General features: G+C 41.9%; 1 protein-coding gene across 9 annotated transcripts in view; it reads right to left on the reverse strand.

Annotated features, from left to right (window-relative positions):
- Nucleotides 1-25,256, reverse strand: part of SORBS2 (sorbin and SH3 domain containing 2) — a 173,719-nt gene that overhangs the window by 124,319 nt on the left and 24,144 nt on the right. Inside the window, exon 2 of one of the 9 annotated variants that reach the window (XM_061134668.1) lies at nucleotides 17,636-17,691. The exons of the other annotated variants lie outside the window; for them this stretch is intronic. The gene's annotated coding sequence lies outside the window, so the exon portion shown is untranslated. The remainder of the gene's footprint in view (nucleotides 1-17,635; nucleotides 17,692-25,256) is intronic. 9 annotated transcript variants of the gene reach the window in all.

Genomic DNA, 25,256 nt, shown 5'->3' on the forward strand with positions numbered 1-25,256 from the left:
AAGAGGAAAATTCAGTCTTTCTGATTTGGAGAAGCAGCAGGTGCAAGTCACAGCTCTGGTACTAAATTGAGACAGCTCCTTAGAGAATGACGTATCCAGACTTGCCTGTAGTATTTTTATAAAGGCTCTCAAACCAGCGTGAAAACCACTGTGATTAATTATTAAATGTGATCCAGGCTGGGAAGTCCATGCTGGGAAGACAATTCAGATCTGTTTTGCTCTCTGTTTTGCATCTCTTTGGTTATGAATTATGGGGATATATAGAGTAACAGTCATAAGGATCAGTTTCTGCAACACCATCCCTCAACCTACTTTTATTGTTAATAAACCAGACTGGGGGGCGGGGAAGGCAAAGGGAGAAAGTGCCATGTTTCAAGAACATTTGTCTTGATATTTTAGTGACAAGCTTAATCTAATTAATTGTATTTGGCTCTGACTAGCTTAGCATAAGGTGTGAGCTTTCAGCTGCGAGAGGGCAGCTCCTGACAAGGTGAGAAATCCTCTTTTGATTGTTGAAATCGTCCAGGGTGCATCTCATCTGTTTTTGAAAATGAAAGCTCGAGTAATATGTGATTTTAAAAAAAGATGCTTTTCTCATACGTGACTCTGAGTTCTGTGGTAGGAGGTTATAGCATGGTTGCTCCATGTGGCAGAGACAACTAGCAGGCTTCTTACGCCAGTCTCTCCTCCTTACCCTATAATTGAAGTTTTAGCTGGGCACAAGGCTTAAGCCAGGCGAGGATTCCATTTCTCAGTTTTCCTTCCTTTGTGATCAGAGTTTGGCCGGTGAGCGCGAGACGAACATATGTGCGCCCTCCAAGGGCAGGTTCTTACAGGCACGGCATGCCTTCGGCTTTCTCTCTGCTCTCGACAGACCTGGTGTTCGGATCTGGAGTGGCGATCATGACCATGAAAGGGAAGCTGTAAGTTGAGTGTGCAAGAGACTGGTTCCCTGATAACTATCGCAGTACCCATCTGCGCTGACACACGAGTGGGCAACGAGCATCTCCCTTGTTTAAGCCTCTATTATTTTGGATCTCCAACAGCACTGGGCTTTTATCCCAGTGAATGGACCACCACAGTTGGAATCCAGCAAATCATAATTTCCTCATTTAATTTATATGTAGGAATAGTTATAAGGGGGAAAGTCTCCAATTTTATAGTAAATTTCATTTTCCTTCTGTCACAGATTGAGTGAAATATTAGCTAGCAAACATATTCCTGGGGGCACTACAACCCTTGCATCTCTTTCAAAGATCTTGTTCCCTTCCTTCCTTCTGTTTTCCCTTCCATTTTTCCCTGAATGTCTTATCATCTCCATTGGATTATAGATTCCTTCAGGTCCAGACCTACATTCCACGTTCCAGAGTTTACTATCCCATTTTCTAAACACAACGTTTTGTACATAAAAAGTTCAGAGTGAGCCTTTGTTTAAAGAGATACTCCAAAGACATGCACAGAGCTGTGTTAATTTTTAACACACCATGCATATAATTGAATTCCTAAAATGAATTTGAAAACAAGTGCCTAAATTAACTACAAAATTAGATTTCTAGGTTTCCAGACAGATATTATTAATCATTAGTGATAACACATTAAAAAAAAAAATTCAGTGGCATTTTAGGTGATTCAGTACCTCAAGAAACAGCCCTAGACACAACAAAGAGTAGCATAATGTATTAAATTAGATGAAATTCTTAAAGCCTTTAAGTGTAAAGCACTTCATGCCCAATATTTATTCCCTTATTATCACTTCCAGTAAAAATTATTTAAAGGTTAAAGAGATCAAAAACCATAAAAGGCAAAATATCTACGGAATGTCCTATAGGAAACAAAATGATTTATTCTGAAGTTTAGAAAATAAATTTTTTAAATGCCTTAAATTTCTCACATTGTCCTGAATTCTTCATGTTGCCTGAGTTGATATTACGACAGTAGATTCTGATTATCCACATGTAATATAAACATTCTTTACAAGTCAGAGAATTGCTACTGCCAAAAGAATAATCAAGTTACATTTTACCTTGTGTGTACTGCATTAGGTATAGATTGTATTCTGTCTTTCCAATACAGGAGCAGGCCCAAAGTTAAGGTTTCTAGACATTTGGAAAACATTTTCAGAAACATTTCTCAGCCAAGAAAGGCAGCACCTATGCAGTGGGGATGATGCTACAATTTCTGATCTGTCTCCCTCAAGGGAGACTGAGGTTGGTCAGAGACTAAAGTGAGACCATCTGGGACACCGTACACTGAGAACAAAAGAACAACTATAATGAAAACTAACTTCCTAATAACTTCTCCTCCTTCATCCCCTGCCCCACACTCTTTTAAGTGTGATAGAAATGTTTGATCTCTAACCTATTTGTAGATAAAAATCACCACTGTAATTGAATCGGTGCCCTAACTCCCTTAAAAAATAGCAACAGGTAGCAGCTCTTGGAAGCTAGTATTAACACTTCCTGGAGCAGCCAGTGAAAATCTTGCTCTCGTCCCTGTTTTGCCACATTTAATGGGAATTTTGATCCAGACGTGAAATGCAAATGGGGTTGAGAACCAAACAATTATGGAGAAAGAATTCTGGAGACATAACCAGAAAATGAACCCAAGATCCCAGTTTCAAATAAGCAAAGTATTTTACTGTAAAGTGAAAGAGAAAAAAAAATACCCAGATCTTTCTGTAAAGTAAAATGGTTTCTGTACTAATACGCACTGAAAAAATGGGGAAAACAAGAACTTTCTTTAGGAGATGAAATCCGTCACTTGAGGAAAAGCCCCGTTCCAGAGAACTGAGGTCTTCCTCTTAATGATAGGCTTTTGTTCCTGTGTTGCTCAACTTCTAAATAATTTAGGGAAAGCTACCATGTGAGATTAATAATCTTTATCCAAAACAACCTTCTCAGTGGTAGTAAAGTGTAGTAAGGGAGAAAATTGAGAAGTTGTTCAAATTTTACCAAGAACAACAGTTAAAGTCTCAGGATGTTATATAAATGGGCACCACTGCTACCTGTTGAAAGGTCATGAGCTCTGTAACAGCTGTTAGAATAAATCATACTTCAGAATAATCCACAAAAAATAAATAGAAAGGAGATCATGTTTTGCCACTGGGCCCAGACAGGGTGATGAAAAAGCCATGATCATGTATAAGCTTTATCTGCTTATCTGGAGAACAGTGTTAAGGATGGATGTGTTATTTTTGTGTGTGTGTGTCTGTGTTACTTTTTGAGTTTGTTTTTTTTTTTTTTAATGAAAAACATCTATGAAAGTCTAGTCTAATGAGACGGAAGAGTTCCTAATTCTTTGAATCTCAAAATGATTCTTCAGTCCTAATCAGCTATGAACAATTAGATTTCAGTTACTATTATTATTCACATGAATATTTAGTTAGAAAGTGGTATTATTTGGAAAGGACTTCCCAGGTGGCACAGTGGTAAAGTATCCGCCTGCCAATGCAGGAGACACAGGTTCAATCCCTAGGTCAAGAAGATCCCCTGGAGAAGGAAATGGCAATCCACTCCAGTATTCTTGGGGAAATCCCGTGGACAGAGGAACCTGGTGGGATATGGTCCCGGGGGTTGCAAAGAGTTGGACACGACTAAGTGGCTGAGCATGCACACACAACACATTATTTGGAAAACTGTTTCTACAATTTATTCTAAATGAGTTTAACATGAAGCAGCTATGTTGCCTTTTTGAATATTTTTAGAGGTGTGAAAATGCTGAATATCACTTCAGACTTTGAAGAGCAGAATGACATTCTGCAATGAGTCTGTCTGTGGCATGCGATTGGTGATAAAAAATAATCAGGCATGGAACTTCCCTGGTGGTCCAGTGGCTAAAGACTCCATTCTCCCAATGCAGGGGGCCTGGGTTCAATCCCTGGTCAAGGAACTAGATCCCACGCTCCAACTAAGAGTTCAAATGTCGAAACTAAGACCCAGGGCAGCCAAATAAATAAATGTGCTTAAAAAAAAATCATCAGGCATGGATCATAAGTTATTCTGGGACAGAATTCTGAGAACTATTGAAAACACAGGCCTCGAAGAGACATAAGGCTTCTTTTCCTTCATCCCTGTGTTAGGTTTAAGAACTTCATCTCCTTTTCTAATGGCCAAAGCATTGAGAATAGTGTTGATATTAAGTATCTACTAACCAGAAATGGTATGGACCTAACAGAAGCAGAAGATATCAAGAAGAGGTGGCAAGAATACACAGAAGAACTGTGCAAAAAAGATCTTCACGACTCAGATAATCACGATGGTGTGATCACTCACCTAGAGCCAGACATCCTGGAATGTGAAGTCAAGTGGGCCTTAGAAAGCATCACTACGAACAAAGCTAGTGGAGGTGATGGAATTACAGTTGAGCTGTAATTCAAATCCTAAAAGATGATGCTGTGAAAGTGCTGCACTCAATATGCTAGCAAATTTGGAAAACTCAGCAGTGGCCACGGGACTGTAAAAGGTCAGTTTTCATTCCAGTCCCAAAGACTGCACAAACTACCACACAATTGCACTCATCTCACATGCTAGTAAAGTAATACTCAAAATTCTCCAAGCCAGGCTTCAGCAATACACGAACCGTGAACTTCCAGATGTTCAAGCTGGTTTTAGAAAAGGTAGAGGAACCAGACATCAAATTGCCAACATCCGATGGATCATCGAAAAAGCAAGAGAGTTCCAGAAAAACATTGATTTCTGCTTTATTGACTATGCCAAAGCCTTTGACTGTGTGGATCACAACAAACTGTGGAAAATTCTGAAAGATGGGCATACCAGACCACCTGACCTGCCTCTTGAGAAACCTATATGCAGGTCAGGAAACAACAGTTAGAACTGTACATGGAACAACAGACTGGTTCCAAATAGGAAAAGGAGTACGTCAAGGCTGTATATTGTCACCCTGCTTATTTAACTTATATGCAGAGTACATCATGAGAATCGCTGGGCTGGAAGAAGCACAAGCTGGAATCAAGATTGCCAGGAGAAATATCAATAACCTCAGATATGCAGATGACACCACCCTTATGGCAGAAAGTGAAGAGGAACTAAAGAGCCTCTTGATGAAAGTGAAAGATCAGAGTGAAAAAGTTGGCTTAAAGCTCAACTTTCAGAAAACTAAGATCATGGCATCTGGTCCCATCACCTCATGGGAAATAGATGGGGTGACAGTGGAAACAGTGTCAGACTTTATTTTGGGGGGCTCCAAAATCACTGCAGATGGTGATTGCAGCCATGAAATTAAAAGATGCTTACTCCTTGGAAGGAAAGTTATGACCAACCTAGACAGCATATTAAAAAGCAGAGACACTACTTTGCCAACAAAGGTCCATCTGATCAAGGCTATGGTTTTTCCAGTGGTCATGTATGGATGTGAGAGTTGGACTGTGAAGAAAGCTGAGTGCTGAAGAATTGATACTTTTGAACTGTGGTGTTGGAGAAGACTCTTGAGAGTCCCTTGCACTGCAAGGAGATCCAACCAGTCCATCCTAAAGGAGATCAGTCCTGGGTGTTCATTGGAAAGACTGATGCTGAAGCTGAAACTCCAGTACTTTGGCCACCTCATGTGAAGAGTTGACTCATTGGAAAAGACCCTGATGCTGGGAGGGGTTAGGGGCAGGAGGAGAAGGGGACGACAGAGGATGAGATGGCTGGATGGCATCACTGACTCGATGGACATGAGTTTGAATAAGCTCCAGGAGTTGGTGATGGACAGAGAGGCCTGACGTGCTGAGATTCATGGGGTCGCAAAAAGTCGGACACGACTGAGCGACAGAACTGAACTGAACCAGAAACACCTGAGCTTTTCTTAACACCCCTTGACTCTTACCCTATATACTACCCAAAATAGGCACCAAAATGCCAGGCAAAAGCCAGTTTTTGAAGACTCCATGTAATTTTATTTTGTGTAATAGCTGAAGAGGGCCAGAGTTGAATTTCACATCATCATGGAGGGAAGAAGGAAAACATCTAAGAAATTAATCAGCCCCAGAGCCATTTAAAGGTATATTGTATTTGGACGTACAACTCAGGCCATAAAGGTGAGCACCTGAAATAACACAGGTGCCTTCTTGCTGGAGGGTAGTGGCAACTTCACCAAAAACATGAAGAAAAGGACTCTTTTGCTCCATCTCCCTTAAGGAACTCTGGAAACAATTTTATGTTTTGGAGAATAAGACCAATTTAGTTGAAATGCAGATCGTATAGAACATATAGAGTATGTTCCAGTAAGCTGAAAGCTAAGCAACAGATGTTAACAGAGCAATCTATTTCAATGAGGATCATGAGAAAATAATTATGAAGCTTTGCAGGAAGCCAGGAGACAAAAAAAAAAAGATCCAGGGTACCAGCATCAGTGTGTTCAAATATCCAGAAGGAGAGATGCTGATTTGCTTCAAGAACTACCGAGTCTTATTCTATTTCATCTCCTTAGAATAATTTCCAGTGTTTGTTAAGGCATTCGGAATCTGGAGGCTCAAGGTAGAAAGTGTGTCTTAATCACACTGGAAATTTCATAGCTTTGGGGAGTTTAGTAATGCTTCTTTTTTAAGCATGCATCTTTCTAGTTCAGTGATCTCTGGAGCTGAGGGAGAAGCAGTCGAGTTCGCAGTCACAGAGCAGGGCATTGACCTTGCTTCTGTGACTGTAAAGGCCCTGGGTTCACAAGGAGTGGGGAGAGAGAACAGTATATAAATCCATAGACTCCAGCTGTATTGCAGCCTCATATTTTTAATCACTTTAGTTACTTTAAACTTTTCTTGTATGCTACATCCGCAAAGGGCTAATACCCAAGAAGTAAGAATTTTCAGTGTTTCTAGCATTTATATATTAGCAGATTACTTGAATACTCCAGGTAGTTCCACTCTTCCATACTGAAGGCCAGTTTCTTTACAATTTGAGAGCAGGAAGCAGTTTTGAGGCTGTAAGTTATCTTTCATGGTTTTAGCTCCCAAATTAATGACCCAAGAAGCTTTGTATTAAAAAATAAATAAATAAAAGATCTTGGGGGGGAAAATCTTGGGCTTCTTGACTTACATATAGGCATCTCTGACTATTTTTGAGGATGCTTGGGTGTTTTAAAAGATTTAAAAAAAAGATACCATACATTTAGATCTTAAACTGTGCTAGGACCACTTTGGTGTGTTTTTCTTGACTACTTGGGGGTATTTTTTCATGCACAGACAGTGAAAGAGGAATGAGCAGCTAGTTAATGGTCTTCTTGGCTTCTAGAAGGAGCTAGTTATCCTTCAACAGCAAATGTTTGCTGGTGTGCTGTCATATTTGCAGAATGACCCAAGTTTCCTAATATAGCATCCAGTGGTCAGATCCATACTTTGAGATATCAGGTAGGGGTACCTAACCTAACTCCTCTACTTCTCACCATCATCTGCATTGTTGCCAGAGGCTCTTCCTAAAACCTAGCCCAATTATGCCACTCCTTCTGAAGCTTCTCAGGGCTCTGGTTGTCCCAGGTCAACTTCTAATAATTCAGTGCAACCATAAGGCCATCCTCTGATCTGATGCCATCCTCCTTTTCCAGTCTTCTCTTCCGCCACAGCCCTCACTTCAGCCGTGTCTGCCTGTTCTTTCAGAAAGTCCACCATGGATGGTTACGCTGTTTTCCCAATCTGTGTATAGAATTTCCTTTTGGAACTCTCTTGGTTTTCTCAAATCTCTCCCATTCTTCAAGGCTTCTGTCTCCCCAATTAATTACTCTTTCTGTGCTTTTAAAGGTGTTTTTAATCTATTCAAATCATGTTTCATACAATTTATTTTCCCCCAGTCAGGAGATGGCCACCCACTCCAGTGCTCTGGCCTGGGAAATCCCATGGACAGAGAAGCCTGGCGGGGCTATGGTCCATGGAGTCATGAAGAGTCAGACTCGACTTAGTGACTAAAACAACAAAAACAACAACAAATAAACAGTGAAAAATAGTCTCTGAAATCATGCGTGTATTCCTCATAGGCTCCAACACAGAAACAGGCTCTAAAACCAGCTTGGTCCTATGCCTGTTGCACTGACTGTCATGATTCTTTTTGCGTGTTCTCAAAACACACTCCTCTGGCAACACTGGCATGCTTACCTATTTCGTGTCTGTCTGTTTCACTGACTATCATACATATGAGATTAAGGCTAACTTCTTTATCACTCTTTATTCCACATTCCATCTAGTTCAGCACCGTGTGCATCTTATGTGCTTAGTAAGTTTTTAAAAAGGTGAATCACATATAAGATTGTTGCCGGTTTATATTTTAATGGAGAGTTTTAAAGCAGTTACAGTAAATCTTTGACTAGTTCCTTAAAAAGATTTAGACATCTATTTTTGAGCATTTCTCCTGTTAATATTTACAATGAACTTCAGTTTTCTATGGGTCAGCAGCTATAAACCTCAGCTATAAACAGCCAGCTCACATCCAGTAGTTAACAAAAGCATGGAAATTATCCTGCAAAAAAAAGCAGCATGCTGCAGAGATTCTGGTTTGGAATTACTACCACTGATGCTGAATATTCGAGCTAATCATTTGTATTCAAAGGAGAAGCTGCATTTGATAAGGCTTCTAAATGTGGGTTTATGATACCTACCATGTAGAATTCTATTCCAGAGGATCAAACAAAATGTGGCATCCTAACATAGTTTCTCGCAGAGTTTCTCTGAGGAAGTTACTTAGTCCCTTCAAGACTCAATGACCTATAAACCTGTGAATTACAACTTTGAAGTTAGAGTCCTAAGAGGTAAATTAATAGACATTCTGACCTTGTGCCTGGGTATAGCATTGATCATTAAATATTAGCTATTGTTAATGTTTATTATTTTTTCTATTGTTTTCATAGAGTTCTTGTAACTATTGCTATTAATTTCAGGATCATTATTTCTGTTATTTTAATTTCATTTTTGCAAACAAATTATCGTTTTAATCTTTTGCTTCATTTCCTATCTCTAGTCTTCCCTCTGACCTCTCTCAGTCTCTCTCTCTTTTGGTTTGATGGTGCAGTGTTGCAAGGTTTATCTTTTGACAAGGATCAGTGACTTCACATTATCTATTTATACATTCCAAATCAAGCCCAGCACAATATGTTCCCATCCTAATCTTCAAGATGTTCTGTTCTATTTCCCTTCTCATATTCTGTTCTTTAGCCAAACTGGACTTTCTGCTGCTCCTTTTTATACACATTTTATGTTTCAACCTTCATATGAGTTTAATCGGCACGTTTTAACTGGGCACCTCCCGTGTGTCAGGCATAGTTCTGAGTCTCAGGGGTGCCCAGATCATCAAAACCCATCCCTGTCTCCCAGGAACGCGTGACTGGTGTGGTGAGGCAAATACGATTTTGAACCACCTTTTATGATCTTTCCTTAACTGGCATTACTCCTAATCACTCTTGAAATCACACTCATTCTTGGAGGTCCACCGAAAAGTTGCCTGCTGTGTATATGACATAAATTGCCCTCTTTCATTTAAGTGAATATAATTCCCTGTCTGTACCATTTCATCTTGTCTTACTTTCTGTTATCTGTGTTTATGTTTTCTTGAGGGCAAGGACCATGCTTTATTCACTTTTGTGTTCTTCGTTGTGCCTTATAATTATTAGGCTTTCAGTTAATACTGGTTGAATATCAAATGAATGTATCAGTAGAATTTTATTTTAAATAGAAAAATACCCAAAGTCTTCATGGATCATTCTTTAACCATCTATCCCCAAAGATACTTCATCCAAAGAAGCTTTGTTATTGTTCACTAAGTCGTGTCTGACTCTTTGTGACCCCATGGACTACCGCACACCAGGCTCCTCTGTCTCCCACTATCTCCTGGAGTTTGCTCAAACTCTTGTCCATTTGAGTTGGTGATACTATCTAACCATCTCATCCTCTGCTTCCTGCTTCTCCTTTTGCCTTCAGTCTTTCCCAAGCATCAGGGTTTTTTCCAGTCAGTCAGCTCTTCACATCAGGTGGCCAAAGTATTAGAGCTTCAGCTTTAGCATCAGTCCTTCCAATGAATATTCAGGGTTGCTTTTCTTTAGGACTGACTGGTTTGATCTTGCAGTCCAAGGGACTCTCAAGAGTCTTCTCCACACCATAATTCAAAAGCATCAATTCTTTGGTGCTCAGCCTTCTTTAACGGTGCAATTCTCACATTTGTACATGACTGCTGGAAAAACCGTGTGTGTGTGTGTGTGTGTGTGTGTGCGCGCGTGCATGCGTGCGTGCGTGCTCAGTCTGACTCTTTGTGGCCCCATGGACTAGCCCACCAAGCTTCTCTGCCCATGGAATTTTCCAGGCAAGAATACTGGAGTGGGTTGCCATTTCCTACTTAAGGGAATCTTCTCAACCCAGGGATCAAACCCTCATCTCCTGCATTAGCAGGCAGATTCTTTACCACTGAGCCACTGGGCTACCAGGGAAACCCATACACATATATACCCACACACATTTTACTTGACTAGATGTAGGTTAAGCAAATAAGGAGATTGATTGCTCCCCTTTTTTTTTGACGTTCTTTTCTTATCTGTTTGTCCTATAAGTGTATACATATTCACATATTAAAAAATTTTGGAAACAGTTGTAAGATAAATAGAAAGACACAAATATAAAGATAAATATAGTATGGGATCCTGGAGATGGACCAGGGCTTTCAGAAATAGAAGTTGTAGAACTGTGTCTGGGAGGAAGGTCTGTTTTTAGCACATTAGGGCACACGTCTTTAAATATGAGACACACTTCTGAAAAGAACATGGGGTCCTGTGAGTGAAGTATTGGGTTGCCTTGTTTTATATTTACTTGAGGCTCTTCTAGAGAAACAACAAAAGTGGGAAGGGAAAGCAAAACCACATGGTTCTGTGAGACATTAAGTGTGCGTCTCACAGATCTGGATCCCCGAACAGATGCATACACAAAAGCAGCAGCGTCTGGAAGCCTGCACACACGTCACACATTCCTCCCTTCATACTCCCGGGCATCATCTCCATGGTGACTAAATGAGTTATTCACTTCAGTCAACCCTGATGTGATAGAAATAGCTTCATCAGAGCAAATTCTCTTCCCCTCGGAAAAGTTGACAGATTTATTGAGGAACTTCCTCAGTTTGCACCAGTGATCATGTAGCTTCAATAGTCACAATTACACAGTCACAGCTAACAGAATAGGTGTGTCAGAGTCAACATGTTGTGTTAATTATAACACATGTTGTAACTGTTGTGTTAACATGTTGTTATGTTAACATGTTGTGTTAATTATTACACTGACAGTGTAATAATGCTCACATACAAGAGGAAGTTAGGAGGAGTTTAATAAATTCAGTAACTGACTCTTTATTATGCTCTTGTATGGGGCATTTAAATGAACCAAATCTTGTTTATTTCAATACTTCTTATTTTTTTAAAGTTAATGAAAAATTAATGATTTTGTTACCAGATTACCAAATTAAGCCTTTTATGGGATCATATCTACATTAAGAAAGAAAAGCCTAAAGAGATTCATTTCATTTCAATAAGCTCCTTTAACTAAATGTGTTCATTAGGACACATGCTTATTTATCATGGTTATTAAACTGTTATGCAACAATAAAACTTGATTTCCAAAATAATGTCCCATAATTAGGCTTATTTTATTTTGATAAAAACCAGTTTGCTATACCTTTTAAGATAAAGCAAGGGGAATAGATTGTTCAGGAAAAATAACTAAATAGAAATAAAACACCTCAATCCTCAATCACTGTTTTGAATTACTGGTTAATACTCATTCCTGGGCTTCCCAGGTGGTGCTAGTGGTAAAGAACCTGCCTGCCAAGGCAGGAGAAGTAAGATATGCAGGTTTGATCCCTGGGTTGGGAAGATCCCCTGGAGCAGAGCATGGCAACACCCTCCAGGATTCTTGCCTGGAGAATCCCATGGACAGACGAGCCTGGCGGGCTACATAGTCAATAGGGTCACAAAGAGTCAGACACAACTGAATTGACTTAACACTCACGCATTCATTCTTAAATCTGCTCCAGACAGGTTTTATGCTTTCTCTGATGACTAACTTTCATGGAAATATGATTTGCTTTAAATATTAAACACATCCTAGTGGTATGATCCTTGACTAAGGGTTCCAATATTAAAAAACACTTGAAATATATATGGTCAATGCTTTCAAATTAGTTTGAGTTTTAGTAAACCTAAGGAGAATAGCTTTTCTGGACATTATTTAAATGTTCAAAAAAAGATTTTCATTCCAAAAACAAAGTGTTTTGAGTTTTGGGTCTGTGGGTTTATCCAGCCAATCCAAGAACAGGACTCAGATAAGGTTCTGTCTTCCTTTATGGGGACCGGAAGATCTATCATAGTGGCAGTGGCTGCATTCTGTAGGAAAGCCCACTGCATGGTGTACGGAAAGAATGTGGCTGCAAATGGATGCTTTCAAGCTCTGGTTCTACCATCTGTCACCTAGGCAAATGTTTTCACCTGCTGTGGCTGAGAAGAGCCCTTGGCTTGCCAAATAAAACTGTATTTGTGAATGGGGATCACTTGAAAATATCTTGCTAAGGTCCTGTCTTTGCCATTCTTTCTAATTCTGGTCATTGTGATGAACCTCGTGTTCTAGGTAAATATTGGTGGTGCTTCTTTTACTGTAAGCATTCTTCTCTCTTCCATGGCAATCGATAAGACTCTTTTTGGTAAAGCAGCAAAACCTGAGGGCTTTATTTCTAAATCTGGTTAACCAAACATCTCCTGCCTCAACTCATCATCACAGAATAATTCACACTCTCATTGGTTATTTTCATTCCAGATTCCAAAGTTAATCACAGTGATTCTCAACTCAAGAAGAAAATTATTGAAGATGCAGTGCTATTTGCTGGTCTCCTGGGAGACTGCACAGATTTCTCTATTAAACAGCACTGTTAAAGTGTTGGGTTCCGTGGTTTGGGGATGGGTAGATGAATGCAATGGAGAAGGCAATGGCAACCCACTCCAGTACTCTTGCCTGGAAAATCCCATGGACGGAGGTGCCTGGTAGGCTGCAGTCCATGGAGTCGCTAAGAGTCCTCGGACACGACTGAGCGACTTCACTTTCACTTTTCACTTTCATGCATTGGAGAAGGAAATGGCAACCCACTCCAGTGTTCTTGCCTGGAGAATCCCAGAGACGGGGGAGCCTGGTGGGCTGCCATCTATGGGGTCTCACAGAGTCGGACACGACTGAAGTGACTTAGCAGCAGCAGATGGATGCAGATCCCTGGCTGCTTGGGGAGGCGGCAGAGGTAACGGCCATGCTCCCAACCTCATCTCCTTCATTCAGACCATGCTGGCTACACATTAGGAGCCAAATACATGTTCTGTGAGGGAGTAGCTGGGGGAGTGAATGAAGTCAGCCCTCCAGTCTCTCCTTCCTCAGCTGTAGAATAAAAACAATTACATCTGTTTACCACTGATTATGTGACAATTAGATAATATATGTACAGTGTTGAGCACAGGGCACTGCGTATGATGAGAATTCTGTGACTGGTAATTGCTGATCTTCCTATAGGGAAGTCATGTCTCTGATTCATAGAATTCACTTATTTCTTACTCTCCTGTTTTCTCATGTGGTAAACTGTAAGTTCTGTCAACATTAAATAAGTATACTCACAATGAAGCTGCTTTTAAGTCTGTATCCCTGAAAAATGAAAAGACTCTAAGATGTTTCATTGACTTCTACCCAGTTCTCTCTGGGCCGGCTGAGCAAATCTCTACTCTTTCAGAGGACTCCCCTCTAAGGGACTGGAGGCAGGATGTTCTTCTGCCATTTCCTGTGTACTTCTAGTTTCTGAATAAGTGAAGAGCAGAACTAGATGCTTCATGCCGTCTCTGTCTGTCTGGTCCTTATGTTAAACTGATTCGAGGAGAACACCCCTCACCTCAGGCCAGCTGATGGCTGTAGTTCTGCAAGCACATCGGTTACGAATACTCAGGGTCCGTTAATCCTACAAAATCATCCAATCTAAAGCTTGCCCAGATCCCTAGTTTCCAGTCCATGAAATACAAGGAATAATACAGATCTTTGGTTTCCTGGAAAAACACCCTATTACTCTTTCTCTTTTTCTACTTACTTAGTCTAATGATTCATATTCCAGGTGGTTCTGCCCAATTTTAGAATTATCATGATCTGCTTTATAGGGAAAAAAACCCATCACATTTCATGTACAGTATAACTTATGTTATTTTTTTTAGGGAATGAGAAAAATCTAACATTCAATGCAGAATTTCTGGCTCCTTTAACATTAAGAGAAAATTTTAGTTTTTATCATTGGGTTGTACTGTGATATATTTATTTATTATGTAACCCCTTATGTCACTAATTAATTTACATTTTTCAAAAACATTTCATGAATGGAAAAATACTCTCAAAACAATGATGTAAAATTGAAGATGCAGACCAACACAGTGTAATTCCAATTTTGGTTTTTAAAAAGGTCACTATGAAATTTTTTTAAGGACAGGGGAAAAATATCTCCAAATGTTCATTTCATCATCCCTCGGATGGGTTGAATTTTTATAAAAGTCATCTCTCATTTTTGAGAAGCACGCCTTCTTCCACTCAGGGGGACACTTCAGGACAGCCAAGAAACTTTAACAAGTCGTATTTTGGCTCTTATGAACCTTCACAAATAAAGGCAACATATGTCTGTGATGAATTGTAATAGAATACTAATGACTCAGCATTTCTGACAAGTAGTCCTTGAGCGAGTCCCTTTTAAGTTCCTTCAAGAAAGGACAGACAAAGATTCCTCTTGTGAACTGCTGCAGCCCAGGTTGCAATAGGCAGTTTACAGCTAGAATCCACAAATAATAGCTCAGCTCAGGGCCCTGCCCTTAGAAGTCACAGGCTGGAGGAGGTCCAGGCTTTAAATGCTGTCCCACTTTTGAAGCTGGGCTCCCAGGTACCTGCCTGCCTGCTGGAACAGGTGAGCAAGTATCAACCATCTTGAAACCTGGAAGGGGCTTTATCCTGACTTAGCTGCAGTGTTCTACCCAGATTCCATCCTAATGGCTAAAATGTCAGTTTTTAATTGATGTTATCTGCTTAGTGGATATCTTTCCTATCAAAATCACTAAACAGGTTATTCTCTTCTATTAAGTGATAAATGACTCATGCCACTCATTATTTTGTATCTTTTTCTTATGTCCAAGTATCCATATTCTTTAAAAGGCTGTTTTAAAAACCAAGTCCCATTGGTTAATTTAAATCCTTCCCTGAGGCAGGGAGGGAAGAAGAAAGGAAGAAATTATGACCTCACTGTAATGATGGATCAAGTCTAAATTAAAAGTAGAAGCAGCAGTAAAATAAAATAAAATAAAATAACTTCTTACTTCATCTCTGATACATAGAACTTACTTGGATACACAGTTTCATCTGGACAGATTCAAATACAGACTCTCCAATACTGCCCTCCTAATATGGGAGGAGCTGGAACTCAGAATAGAACATTTCTCCAAATGGAAAACAGCTCGGATGGTTAATGCAAATGAGGAATTTCAGTTGGCTTTGGACATAGCATAATGCAAAATTACCGTCTCACAAATCACTTTCTCCTGTATCTGTGTATCAAAATATTTATAAAATGTCTTGCATAATCATACCTAACTAAGCCTCCTGGTATTTACCTTTTCAGTAGGATTCTGTTTGTCTTTACACAGAATGCAATGACTAAGCAGTGACTTTTAGAAAGGGGAAATGTCTCTCTCATTCTGCTCCCGTCTCTCTCTTCCCAGATATACTTTTAAATCAGTGTGCAGACAAAGTACTAAAAGTATTGCACAGATTCTTATTTGTAGATCGTGGATAATAAATTCCACAGCCTGATATCTATGCTCTGATATCTGATCTGCTTTCTTGAAAAAATATGCACATTTAAAACCCGATTTACAATTGAGGAAGTAAAAATTTTCCTTTTAGAAGTAATATATGAGTAGAAAACGGAAAGTTCAATGGAGATGGGTGATCTTATAAGTGGTCTGCATAGGAATAAGTATCTCCAGGGCATTCTGCAGCCCTCTAAATTCAGAACAATCAAGGGGACCCATGAAGTTTTAGGAAAACTCATTCCCTTGTAAGATAATCTCAATGTTGTGTGTGGATTGGAAGGGCATCAAAGTGTGACAGAAAGACTGTGAAAAAAGAATGATCTATTACATGGATGATCCTAGTATTTAGGAAGAAGTTAAGTTGTGGGCTTAAGGTTCACGCAGACCAAAGCTCCTGAATAATGGTGAGGTGATGAGTCCTCTGGGCTCTGACCTCACTCAGGAATCACCTGGACCAGGTGGGCCTGCCCTGCCAGTGAGACACTGGACCACGGCCCTCTGTGCTCCCCATGGAGCAGGTCAGTTGCACAGATGTGGGAGGGGGGGTGAGTGCTGAGTCTGGGACTGAAGGGTCACCAGCCAGTGATCCACACTTGAAAGATACTTCTTGCTCGGACATGACCCAGTGCCCAGAAGTGGTGATCCTAGGGTGAACTTGGTCCCCAAAACAATATGGTGAAGTCCTAATCCTGGTACCTACGCAAGTGACCTCACCTGGAAATAGGCTCTTTGCAGATGTCATCAAATTAGGATGTGGTCAAACAGGATTAAAGACATCAATGGCTGGTGTCCTTATAAGGACAGAGATTCAGAGAGAGACAGACACACAAGAAAAAGGAACACGGCCATTGAAAGTAAAAGCAGAGACTGGAGCGATGCTGCCATTGGCCAAGGGATGCCAAGCATTTCTGGCCACAACCTGGAGCAAGCAAAAGGTCAAAAAGTGTTCTTGTCTAGAGCCTTTAGGGGCAGAGTGACCCTGCTGACCCCTTGACATCCAGTGGTGGACCTTGCTGCCCTGTCCACCCCCGGCACCCAGTGGAAAGCCGGGGAAAATTCATTGGTAGGTGGCTTGGAGGGCCTTAGAAGTCCTGCCCTCAGGGGCGTGCATGGTGGTCAGGGCATTCCCGTGCCCTGTAAAGTGTCAGTGAGAAAGAGGCATCCTCCTGCTATAACAAGTAGGACTATGTGGGCGTGGCTGTAACTGAGAAGCAGCAAGATGGGAGATATTTAGGACGAGGATGGGGCCCGACTGGAGAAGGAAACGGCAGTATTCTGCCTGAAAAATCCCATGGACAGAGGAGCCTGGCAGGCTATAGTCCACGGGGTCGCAAAGTCGGACACAACTGAGCGACTGAGCACAAACACAAAGCGCGTAGGGCCCAATTAGTTTCCTCTTTATGACAAGGATGGGGCCTGATTATAGTTTCCTCACAGCATTCCTAAGATTCCTTGTCCCCACCCCCCTCACCCCTACCCAGCACAATATCCTACTGAGAAATAAGGCAGAGTTAAGAATTCCAGAACCATCACTGGCCTCCCCCCCACCCCCCAACTTCCTCTGATTTCCCCACTGGCCTCCTTTACATCAATCAACTTAAACCAAGGGCACCTCTGAAGACGCTCAGCAGAAACGCTGCTGGGACATGAGAGGAATGAATATCAGGAGAGGTCGGAGCAGCCTCAAAGGGTGCCCATCGTTTTCCTCCCCCCACTTCCCTGGGAAATCTTCTTGTTAAAATACACGCCAGACCTTCCTCCCAGCCTTATCAGTCCCATGCCCGGGCAGCCGCAGTTCCCCATGAGCACAGCGTACCTTCTGAAGAAATGCACCCAGATCAGAATGGTATATGAGTCTGTCCTATTCTGGCTCTAGAAAAGAAACGTTACAATAAATAGGTGGGTGGGATCAGCTCGGTGATCGTGAAAGCAACCAAAATATCAAGGAAATCAAACTCAGGAAAGCTTAACTTTATTGTTGCATTGTGTATACCCTTCTTCCTTGACCAAGTTTGATACCTTGTTCTTGAGAAACAATATGAAAGGAAATATTTGGGCCAACCCACCTGTCGTTATTTTTAGTTTGTGATACACTGCAGCTAGTCGCCATAATAACATAGAATAGGGTCGATCGGGGCTGTTTAACCCACGGTGGTCTCAGGTGGGGGTGAAGCAGGCAGTGTGACTTCGGCAGCCCTGTTTTGCTGATCCATTTCCACGTTCCTCGCCCCATTTATTTAAAACAAACTTTCTCTAACAAAGCTTCATTACCACTGATGAGTATTTTAATAGAACGGAAATATGCGGGATAACAAAGACTATAGTGTCAATATATCTTGTATCCACCATTCCCATCTCCTCTTTGCTCTTCCAGCCTTTTCCAAATCTACATGGAGCAGGATAGGAGAGGTCGGAGGTTTAAAGGGTAGGAGGGAGGCAACCCCACTTCCTGCAGGATCCAGGCAGTTCTCTGGAGTGTCCCCCACCCCCGCCCTCACTTGCCACGTGCGTTGCTGTCTGCCTTCCACCCACAGCCAACTCATCCTGCGAGGAGACTCCATTGTGTCCCCTCCTCAAAGGGTCTCTCCTCAATTGATTCACCAGCTCTCAACCCTTTCCTTACAATTCAAAATTTAAGTTGCCTAGATGCTTTTTACAAATTGAAAGTCACCTTTCTGGGTTTGCTCGCTGAATCTTAAAGGGGTACAGTAGTGTATCTGACCATTTAAGGCTCTGTGAGATGCTAACAAGTTGAACACACTCTCCTCTTAGTAAATTCTATCTTAAGCAAGTTTGTCTGTGTTTTTGAAACATAGGATTGACCCTGTGGGCAAGAATTTCAGACCATCCAGGAAGCGAGGGTCATGGGAGGTGATAAGCCACTTGGAGGCCAGTGGGAACTTCTCTGGGGTCTTCCTATCTTGTCAGGAGGCATTGCCTAGTCAACCTGTTTCTAGGGAAGGCCCTGATTTTCAGGTGAGAAGCAATACTTGTTTCTGCAGATAAATCAGTCTCTCAGAGTGATAAATACTCCCTTTTGACATTCTAGGAGGTTTGTTTCAAATGAATCATAGTAAGCTATTTTTTCCCTTCTGGGCAGAATACTATTTGCAGACATCTGCAAATTTGGGAAGAAAGCTTGTTTCCTAAATGGAACCATTCTGACAGCAATGAAAAAGGCAAACTGCACATACAGACACATACACTCTCTTTCTCTCTCTCTCACACACACACATACTCACATGCAACCCTCCCCCCAAATCTCTCCAAGTCTTCATTTTGTTTAAGCTACTTGTTTATAAATAACATCTGATGAAACCTCATTAAAAATGCATCTGCTGTTGTGTTAAACTTTAGTTAAATTGCCATTCCTGGACTGTATCTTTAAAATATTTGTGTGTGTGTGTGTGTGTGTGTGTGTAGTTTTGTCCTCTTCATCACTGATGGATCAAAATAAATGATTTACCTGCAGAAAACTAAAATCCTGTGGATTGCATGTGCCTTGATGAAGTTAACAGTTGCAATGAACAAATTTCTTAGAAAATGTTCAGAATTTGATTTTTCATACAATCCTAATGTTGCTGAATTTCCAGCAACACAGTTAGAGTATCTATTGCAGCCAATGTGTTCTGTGTTCAAGCTCTTTCCCAAAGCATTTCTATTAATCCTTCCAATAATGCACAAGGCGGAGCCATGGACAGGTGCCAAGTTACCCAGGTCTAGGTGGGGGGTGGGGAGCTGGGTCTCCCACACAAACAGGGCTCGGATGTTCTCTGCTATGGCTGCATTAAAAGTGGCCCATTCTAATGGTCCCAAAGCATTTGCTCATCACGGCTTCTTGAGAGCTTGGAATACCGAGTCAATCAGGAACCATCTCAACAGTTGTGTCAGCCTGAGAAATCACCAGCTTTCATGCAGGTGCAATAGTGCGAGTCTGGATTTGTACTGAACTAAAAGGAGAAGTATGCTTTGCATCTAAGGCCATTACAGGCTATAGGTCTTTTGTCATTTAGAAGTGAAGGCCAGCAGAATACACTGCCCCAAGTTACGCTGCTTCGATACGTTCATTATTTTGAGCTGTGGGCTCTTGAAAAACAGCAAATGCAGAGAGAGGCTTTTTTCTGAGTTCCCTTATCTGCTTAAAGACAGAACCTCCAAAAGAAACTCAATGGTCGCGGATCACCTCCAGGAGTTTCATCAACGAAGGAAGAGGGACTTGTCTTTGGAGACTAGGATTGACATCATACCACACACATCATCATCACAGACTATCACACCTCCCGCCCACTCTTCTGAGGGCCCACTCATCTTCCTAAAAGTCATTTACCTTCTCCTAAGAGACCCGCATCTTCCTCCCCTTTCCCTGCGAAGATGGCAGTTAAGCCTGAATTCTAAGCCACCCTGGGGAGTTTCTCATTTTTCCCTGTGTACCTCCGTGTATACAAGGCATGCAGGTTAATAAACTTGCTTGTTTTTCTCTTGTTAATCTGTCTTCTGTTAATATTACAGGAGTCTTAGCTAAGAACTGAGGATAGAGGGGAGGATAGAGGGGATATTCCTCCCCTACAAAAGCCTTCCCTTGTCTGCAAGTGTCCTGGGATCATTAAGGTCAATGTAGAAGTCTGTTCATGAAGGAACTGGGTATTCTGGAGGTCACTGAGCAGACCTGGGACCCAGGAGGAATAGGGAGGTATGGTGAGCTTTAAGGAGAGGTTGGAGACAATGACATTCAGTCATCACAGCGCTCGGCTCTGTCTGGGTACTTTAACACAAATTCGGAGGATGAGGCTTCAGACAAAATGCCTTTTGCAAAGGAGCCAAGGCTGCCTAGTCACAGCTCAGGGTTTGTACTGTGGGTGACCCCCAGCCCCCACAAATCTCCAGGTGTTCCCGGGTGTCTTCTTCAGCCTAGGGCCCCCCTGACACAACCCACTCAACCCAAGGGTTCTCTAGGACTCGGCTCAACACCCGTTCACTCAGAGATGGGTCTTCCCACACAGTGGTCCACTCTTAGCAGTGACTTGGAATCAGGAATTGAGCCCACAGTGAGGTTAACTGGAGGGTTCCCCAACAAGAAAGCCTGATCCGTTTTACCTGAGAGTACAAGCTTACCTGGCAGTCCTGTAATTTCTCCCTTGGCCCCCATCACTCACATATTTACTTCAAGTTATAAGTTGAGTAAAGCACCGTAAGGATGTCTGAGTCCTGGGTTGCTCTTTGCAACACCTACGAATCTGAGCTTCTCCCCTCATTTACTAAAGGACAGGAACCAGGCTAAGAGTGGTCAGTGTTCATTGCTATTGAGATTGCCCACAATTTCTCCCTTTTTAGCAATTATTTAAGGGCTTTCAAAGCGCTGCTTCTTTCACTGTGTTTCAGGGTGAGATACAAGGAGAGGTTGATTTTCCAATGACTGTTAGGACTTTGCATTGTGTTACAAGTAGAACTTCCACAGCATTCGGGTCTCAGGACTGGGGCTTAAAGAGGCAGGACAGGAAGAGCAGTAGCTGTCCAGCCCGGCTGTGGCTGACACCTGCCCAGCCCGGGAAGAGGGAGGAGGGGGAGGACCAAGGGACTGTCCTGCACCTGGGTCTCCCCTTCCCATGATCAGAACCAAGACTTCGTCTGCTCCTTTACAACCTGTGCTTCCCCTCGAATGGCCCTACAGTTTAGGGGGACCCGTGCTGACAGTAAGGTGCAATTCAAAAGAAATGAGGGTTTCTTAAGGGAGGATGGAAGGGAACTCTATCATTAAAACAAACAAATAATGTTAAAACATTGTGTGCTCAAAGATTAGATGGTCTGTAAGACCCTTGACACTGAAGGTTCTGATTCTTGGGTGGGAAGGCGAGGAGCTTCTGGTTGTCTCCCCAGCCTCAGGGAAAGAAAGTCGGGCATCTTTGTGAGGATTTACATTTTACATCGTGGAAGGAATTAAAGGCCTCTGCCACAGATAAAGCCAAATCTGCCCCCAATCAGGTTCTGTCTGCTGCCTACCTCTTATAGACCTCGGAGGTAACGTGGAAAAAAGATGAATAATACAGTGAAGTTTCCTTTCAATAAACCAACCTTTCCACTCTCCACTCAGTGGACAGAAATACCCTTTGTTGACTCCAGATACGAGACCAGAAGAGCTACTTTGCTCACCACTTAATCTATCTCAATGAAACTGCTTCAGGGAATACAACACCCTAGGGGACAGAAAAAAAAAACCCAAAAAACCATGGAGAGAGAAAGGCTGTGGCATTAAGCAGGAGAGGCTGCAGCATACTTCTGAGCGCCCCACGCAGTCTTCGCCAGCCTCTGCCTGCACGTCTGATCCAGCCAGGGCAGCTTGTTTGTGAGCGGCTTTCAGCACACACAGATCCGCGGATCCGGGAAGAACACGTGATCCATGTTTGAAGCAACTTTTGTATAAATGATTGTGCTGTTAACCTCCGGGGGTCATTCTCATATTTTCTGAGAAATTGGCTGCTTTGGCTTCTTTCTCAGAATGCCGAGTGTCTCATTCAGGGGGGCAGGACAAATGACAGCTTAGGCATTCCAACAAGAGCCGAGTTAATGTGACTAACCCCCGTCAGGAGAGGGGACGTGATGGGACTCAGAAGGCCATCCCAGACGAGGCTTCTCCTTCTCCCCGGACAGAAAAGCAAAACATGCTGTGTGGTTTTGCAACTGGTCAAGTTGGGAAATATTTCTAAGCTTTCTGCTTTGCCAAATGCTTCAGAAAAAAAAAAAAAGTATTTTCTTTCTCTTTCCTGCCAAAACATGTTCCCCCTTAAATATTTTTTCCCATATCTGGCTACATGTCCAGGATTTCTTCTTTTCTAAGAATAAATAATTTTTCTGGAGTATAAAAATGCCACTTGCTTTATCAGATTAAACGTCTCTTTATATAGAAAAAGCATTTGAAACATTTCATCAGTGGTTCTAAGGAAGGATCCTTACTTAATATGATTTTGTTAAATTAATTTTGATTAAATATTTGGTCTCTCAATTCTTTTTGTGATCCTCACTGGAATGTTCAGGCTTCTTTTGTAACACTTTCAATACTACTTTTTCCTCTCACTGCCCTCATATGATTCCCTTTTACTAGAGAGCATTAAACATGAATTAATTTCTGTATCTGACCAAAATAAATATCTTGGAAATGATACCAATGCAAGGGAACCCTCTAGGTTCCATTCTCTATTTGCATACTTAGCTGACATTAAAAGGGTTCAGCTGTCAGGGTTTTAAGAACTCTAGCATTAAAAAAGTGTGAACGTGCAAATTAGCTGTCAAGTTTAATACGAAGTAGACAATGTAGCCCAGAGCTGCCTTGCTTCCCTTCCTGGTGTCCTATAGATCTTGCTGTTAGGTAGAGCACAGACACACAGGAACACTGAAAAATAGCAGTTCACATGGGTTGGTTGGGTGTTTTCATTTTTGGCCAGCTGAAAATGGCAATAACATTCACAAAACCAAAAAGCTGAATAGAGTCAGAGTCGACAATATAGGCCAAAAGAAAAACAAGCTTGAGAAAGCAATAATAGCCGTATACCTGAAATGTGATAAATATGCATATGGAAATAAAGAGCATTAACTCTCATAAAGCCACAAACGACCTAGTGAAATACACTACAGATTTAAAGCTTAATATTGGGCAACAAATACAGTCATTTATTATTGACATTTAATGAATCATTCTACATAAATCTAGTGTAAGTCCAAAGCATTCTAAATTTATATATAATGCTATTACTAGTTAGCTAGTTAATGTTTAAAATCTCTTTATGTTTGTTAGTGTGTGAGGGTGTGCGGAGTGTTCAGTATGGGGGAAGTGGTTTATGTTCCTTTATAAATGGTCCTCTTTAAATTTCCTGGTTTGCAAATCTTTATCACTCTTTGTATAGAAGTCTAAAAATGCAAGCTTATTCTATTTGGAGAGCATATAAAGATGAGAATATGCAAACATTTCAGAGACAGCACATGACAGTATGATTCTGAAATGTCACAAAGCTGCCTCGGAATAAACTAAGATTCTCTCAGAGGTTAATAACATACTGAAAAACTGGAGGTTGTCGCAAATTCTTTTGCTCGTCTTCAAACCCACTGTCATCCTGCCATGAATGGTAACAAACAAAATTCCCATCCCTCTCCCATCTTATCACATGGCCCTTTGCCCCTCATGTGTGGGGAAGTAGATATTTACATTTTGAAAATACCAGGCATCTCAAAACACTTACGTTTTGTTGAACTGAGTCTCCCATGGTAAAGGATAAAAGCTAACTCAGCAAGCCTGCTTCTCAGGAGGGGCAGATCAGCATGGTGATGCACCCGAGCCAGAAAGAATACCCTTCATCTGCTGCAGCTGGGTTAGTATCGGTGCTATAAAAAATAGATGATGGAAAACGGAGCCTTGGACGGAAATACAAGTCTGCCGTGGGTGTCTTCTACGGGACTGGAGCAGAGCAAAGTGCTGGTCTCGCCTGTACACTGAACCTGGACTTGGCCTGCGTTGGCCAGCAGCCACACGTGCACAGGGTACTCATCAGGGCACCAGCGATGCGGGCTCAGCAGTGCTGCTTCATTTACATAAGTGACGGAGAGCAAGCACGTGTGAGGAGTCCGCGGGCACAGAGGCTTCAGCCTATGGCGTATCACCAGGGTGGACAGGCCAAGTTATCTGTGCTGCTTGGGTTTTCCTCTTTGCTTGTGTGAAAAGGTGATTTCAAACCCAAGAGTGATCTGTGGGCATTAAGGAAAAGCTGGCAGGCAGTGAAATGAAGGCTTGAAGGTCAACTTGTCTGCGCCGCGGCATGGAGTGATGCTGACATGCCAGAAATGCCAAAGAAGCACCTCAGACCAGTTGCCACTGCGTGTACTGGTCCCTTGGCTAAAAGAATTAGAACCCAAAAATTCGTAGAGAAAATCTAACTCAGAACTGCCAAGTTAGGACCTGTAGTCCATGCCTTGCCTGAATACAGACAAGGTCTATGAGTATAAGACATGAAAGAGAAATGTTGGCTGAAGACTTTATATAAAGAGAGGACGAGAGGAGTCATGAAGGAAGAAGACAGAGGAGGGGAACAGAGAGAAGTGCACGAATAGTACCTTTCATTTCCGCAGCCCAATCACTGCTTCGGAGCCAGGGTCATGCTCCAGACCTCCCCTCCTCCTTACTTTCATCACGACTCTTGCTTTTGTGGCCCCGATTGGACACTGTGCTAGACTCTACACAAAGCAAACTAAAAATACATGTTTTGTTTTTGTTATCTGCTTTATCTCTGGTCCTTCAGATTGGACTAACCCAGCCACAAATCATACAGTGGCCAGCGGACGAGAGCGAACTTGAACGCCTGACTTTCGAGGTGGTTATTAAGATGCTCCCCGCCTCCCGCCCCACCTGCCCTCTGCCTGACCCTGGTCGGTACTGGCTCCTCTCCTCTCCTGCA

This window comes from Dama dama, chromosome 32, assembly GCF_033118175.1.
Source record: "Dama dama isolate Ldn47 chromosome 32, ASM3311817v1, whole genome shotgun sequence".
Taxonomy (NCBI): Eukaryota; Metazoa; Chordata; class Mammalia; order Artiodactyla; family Cervidae; genus Dama; species Dama dama.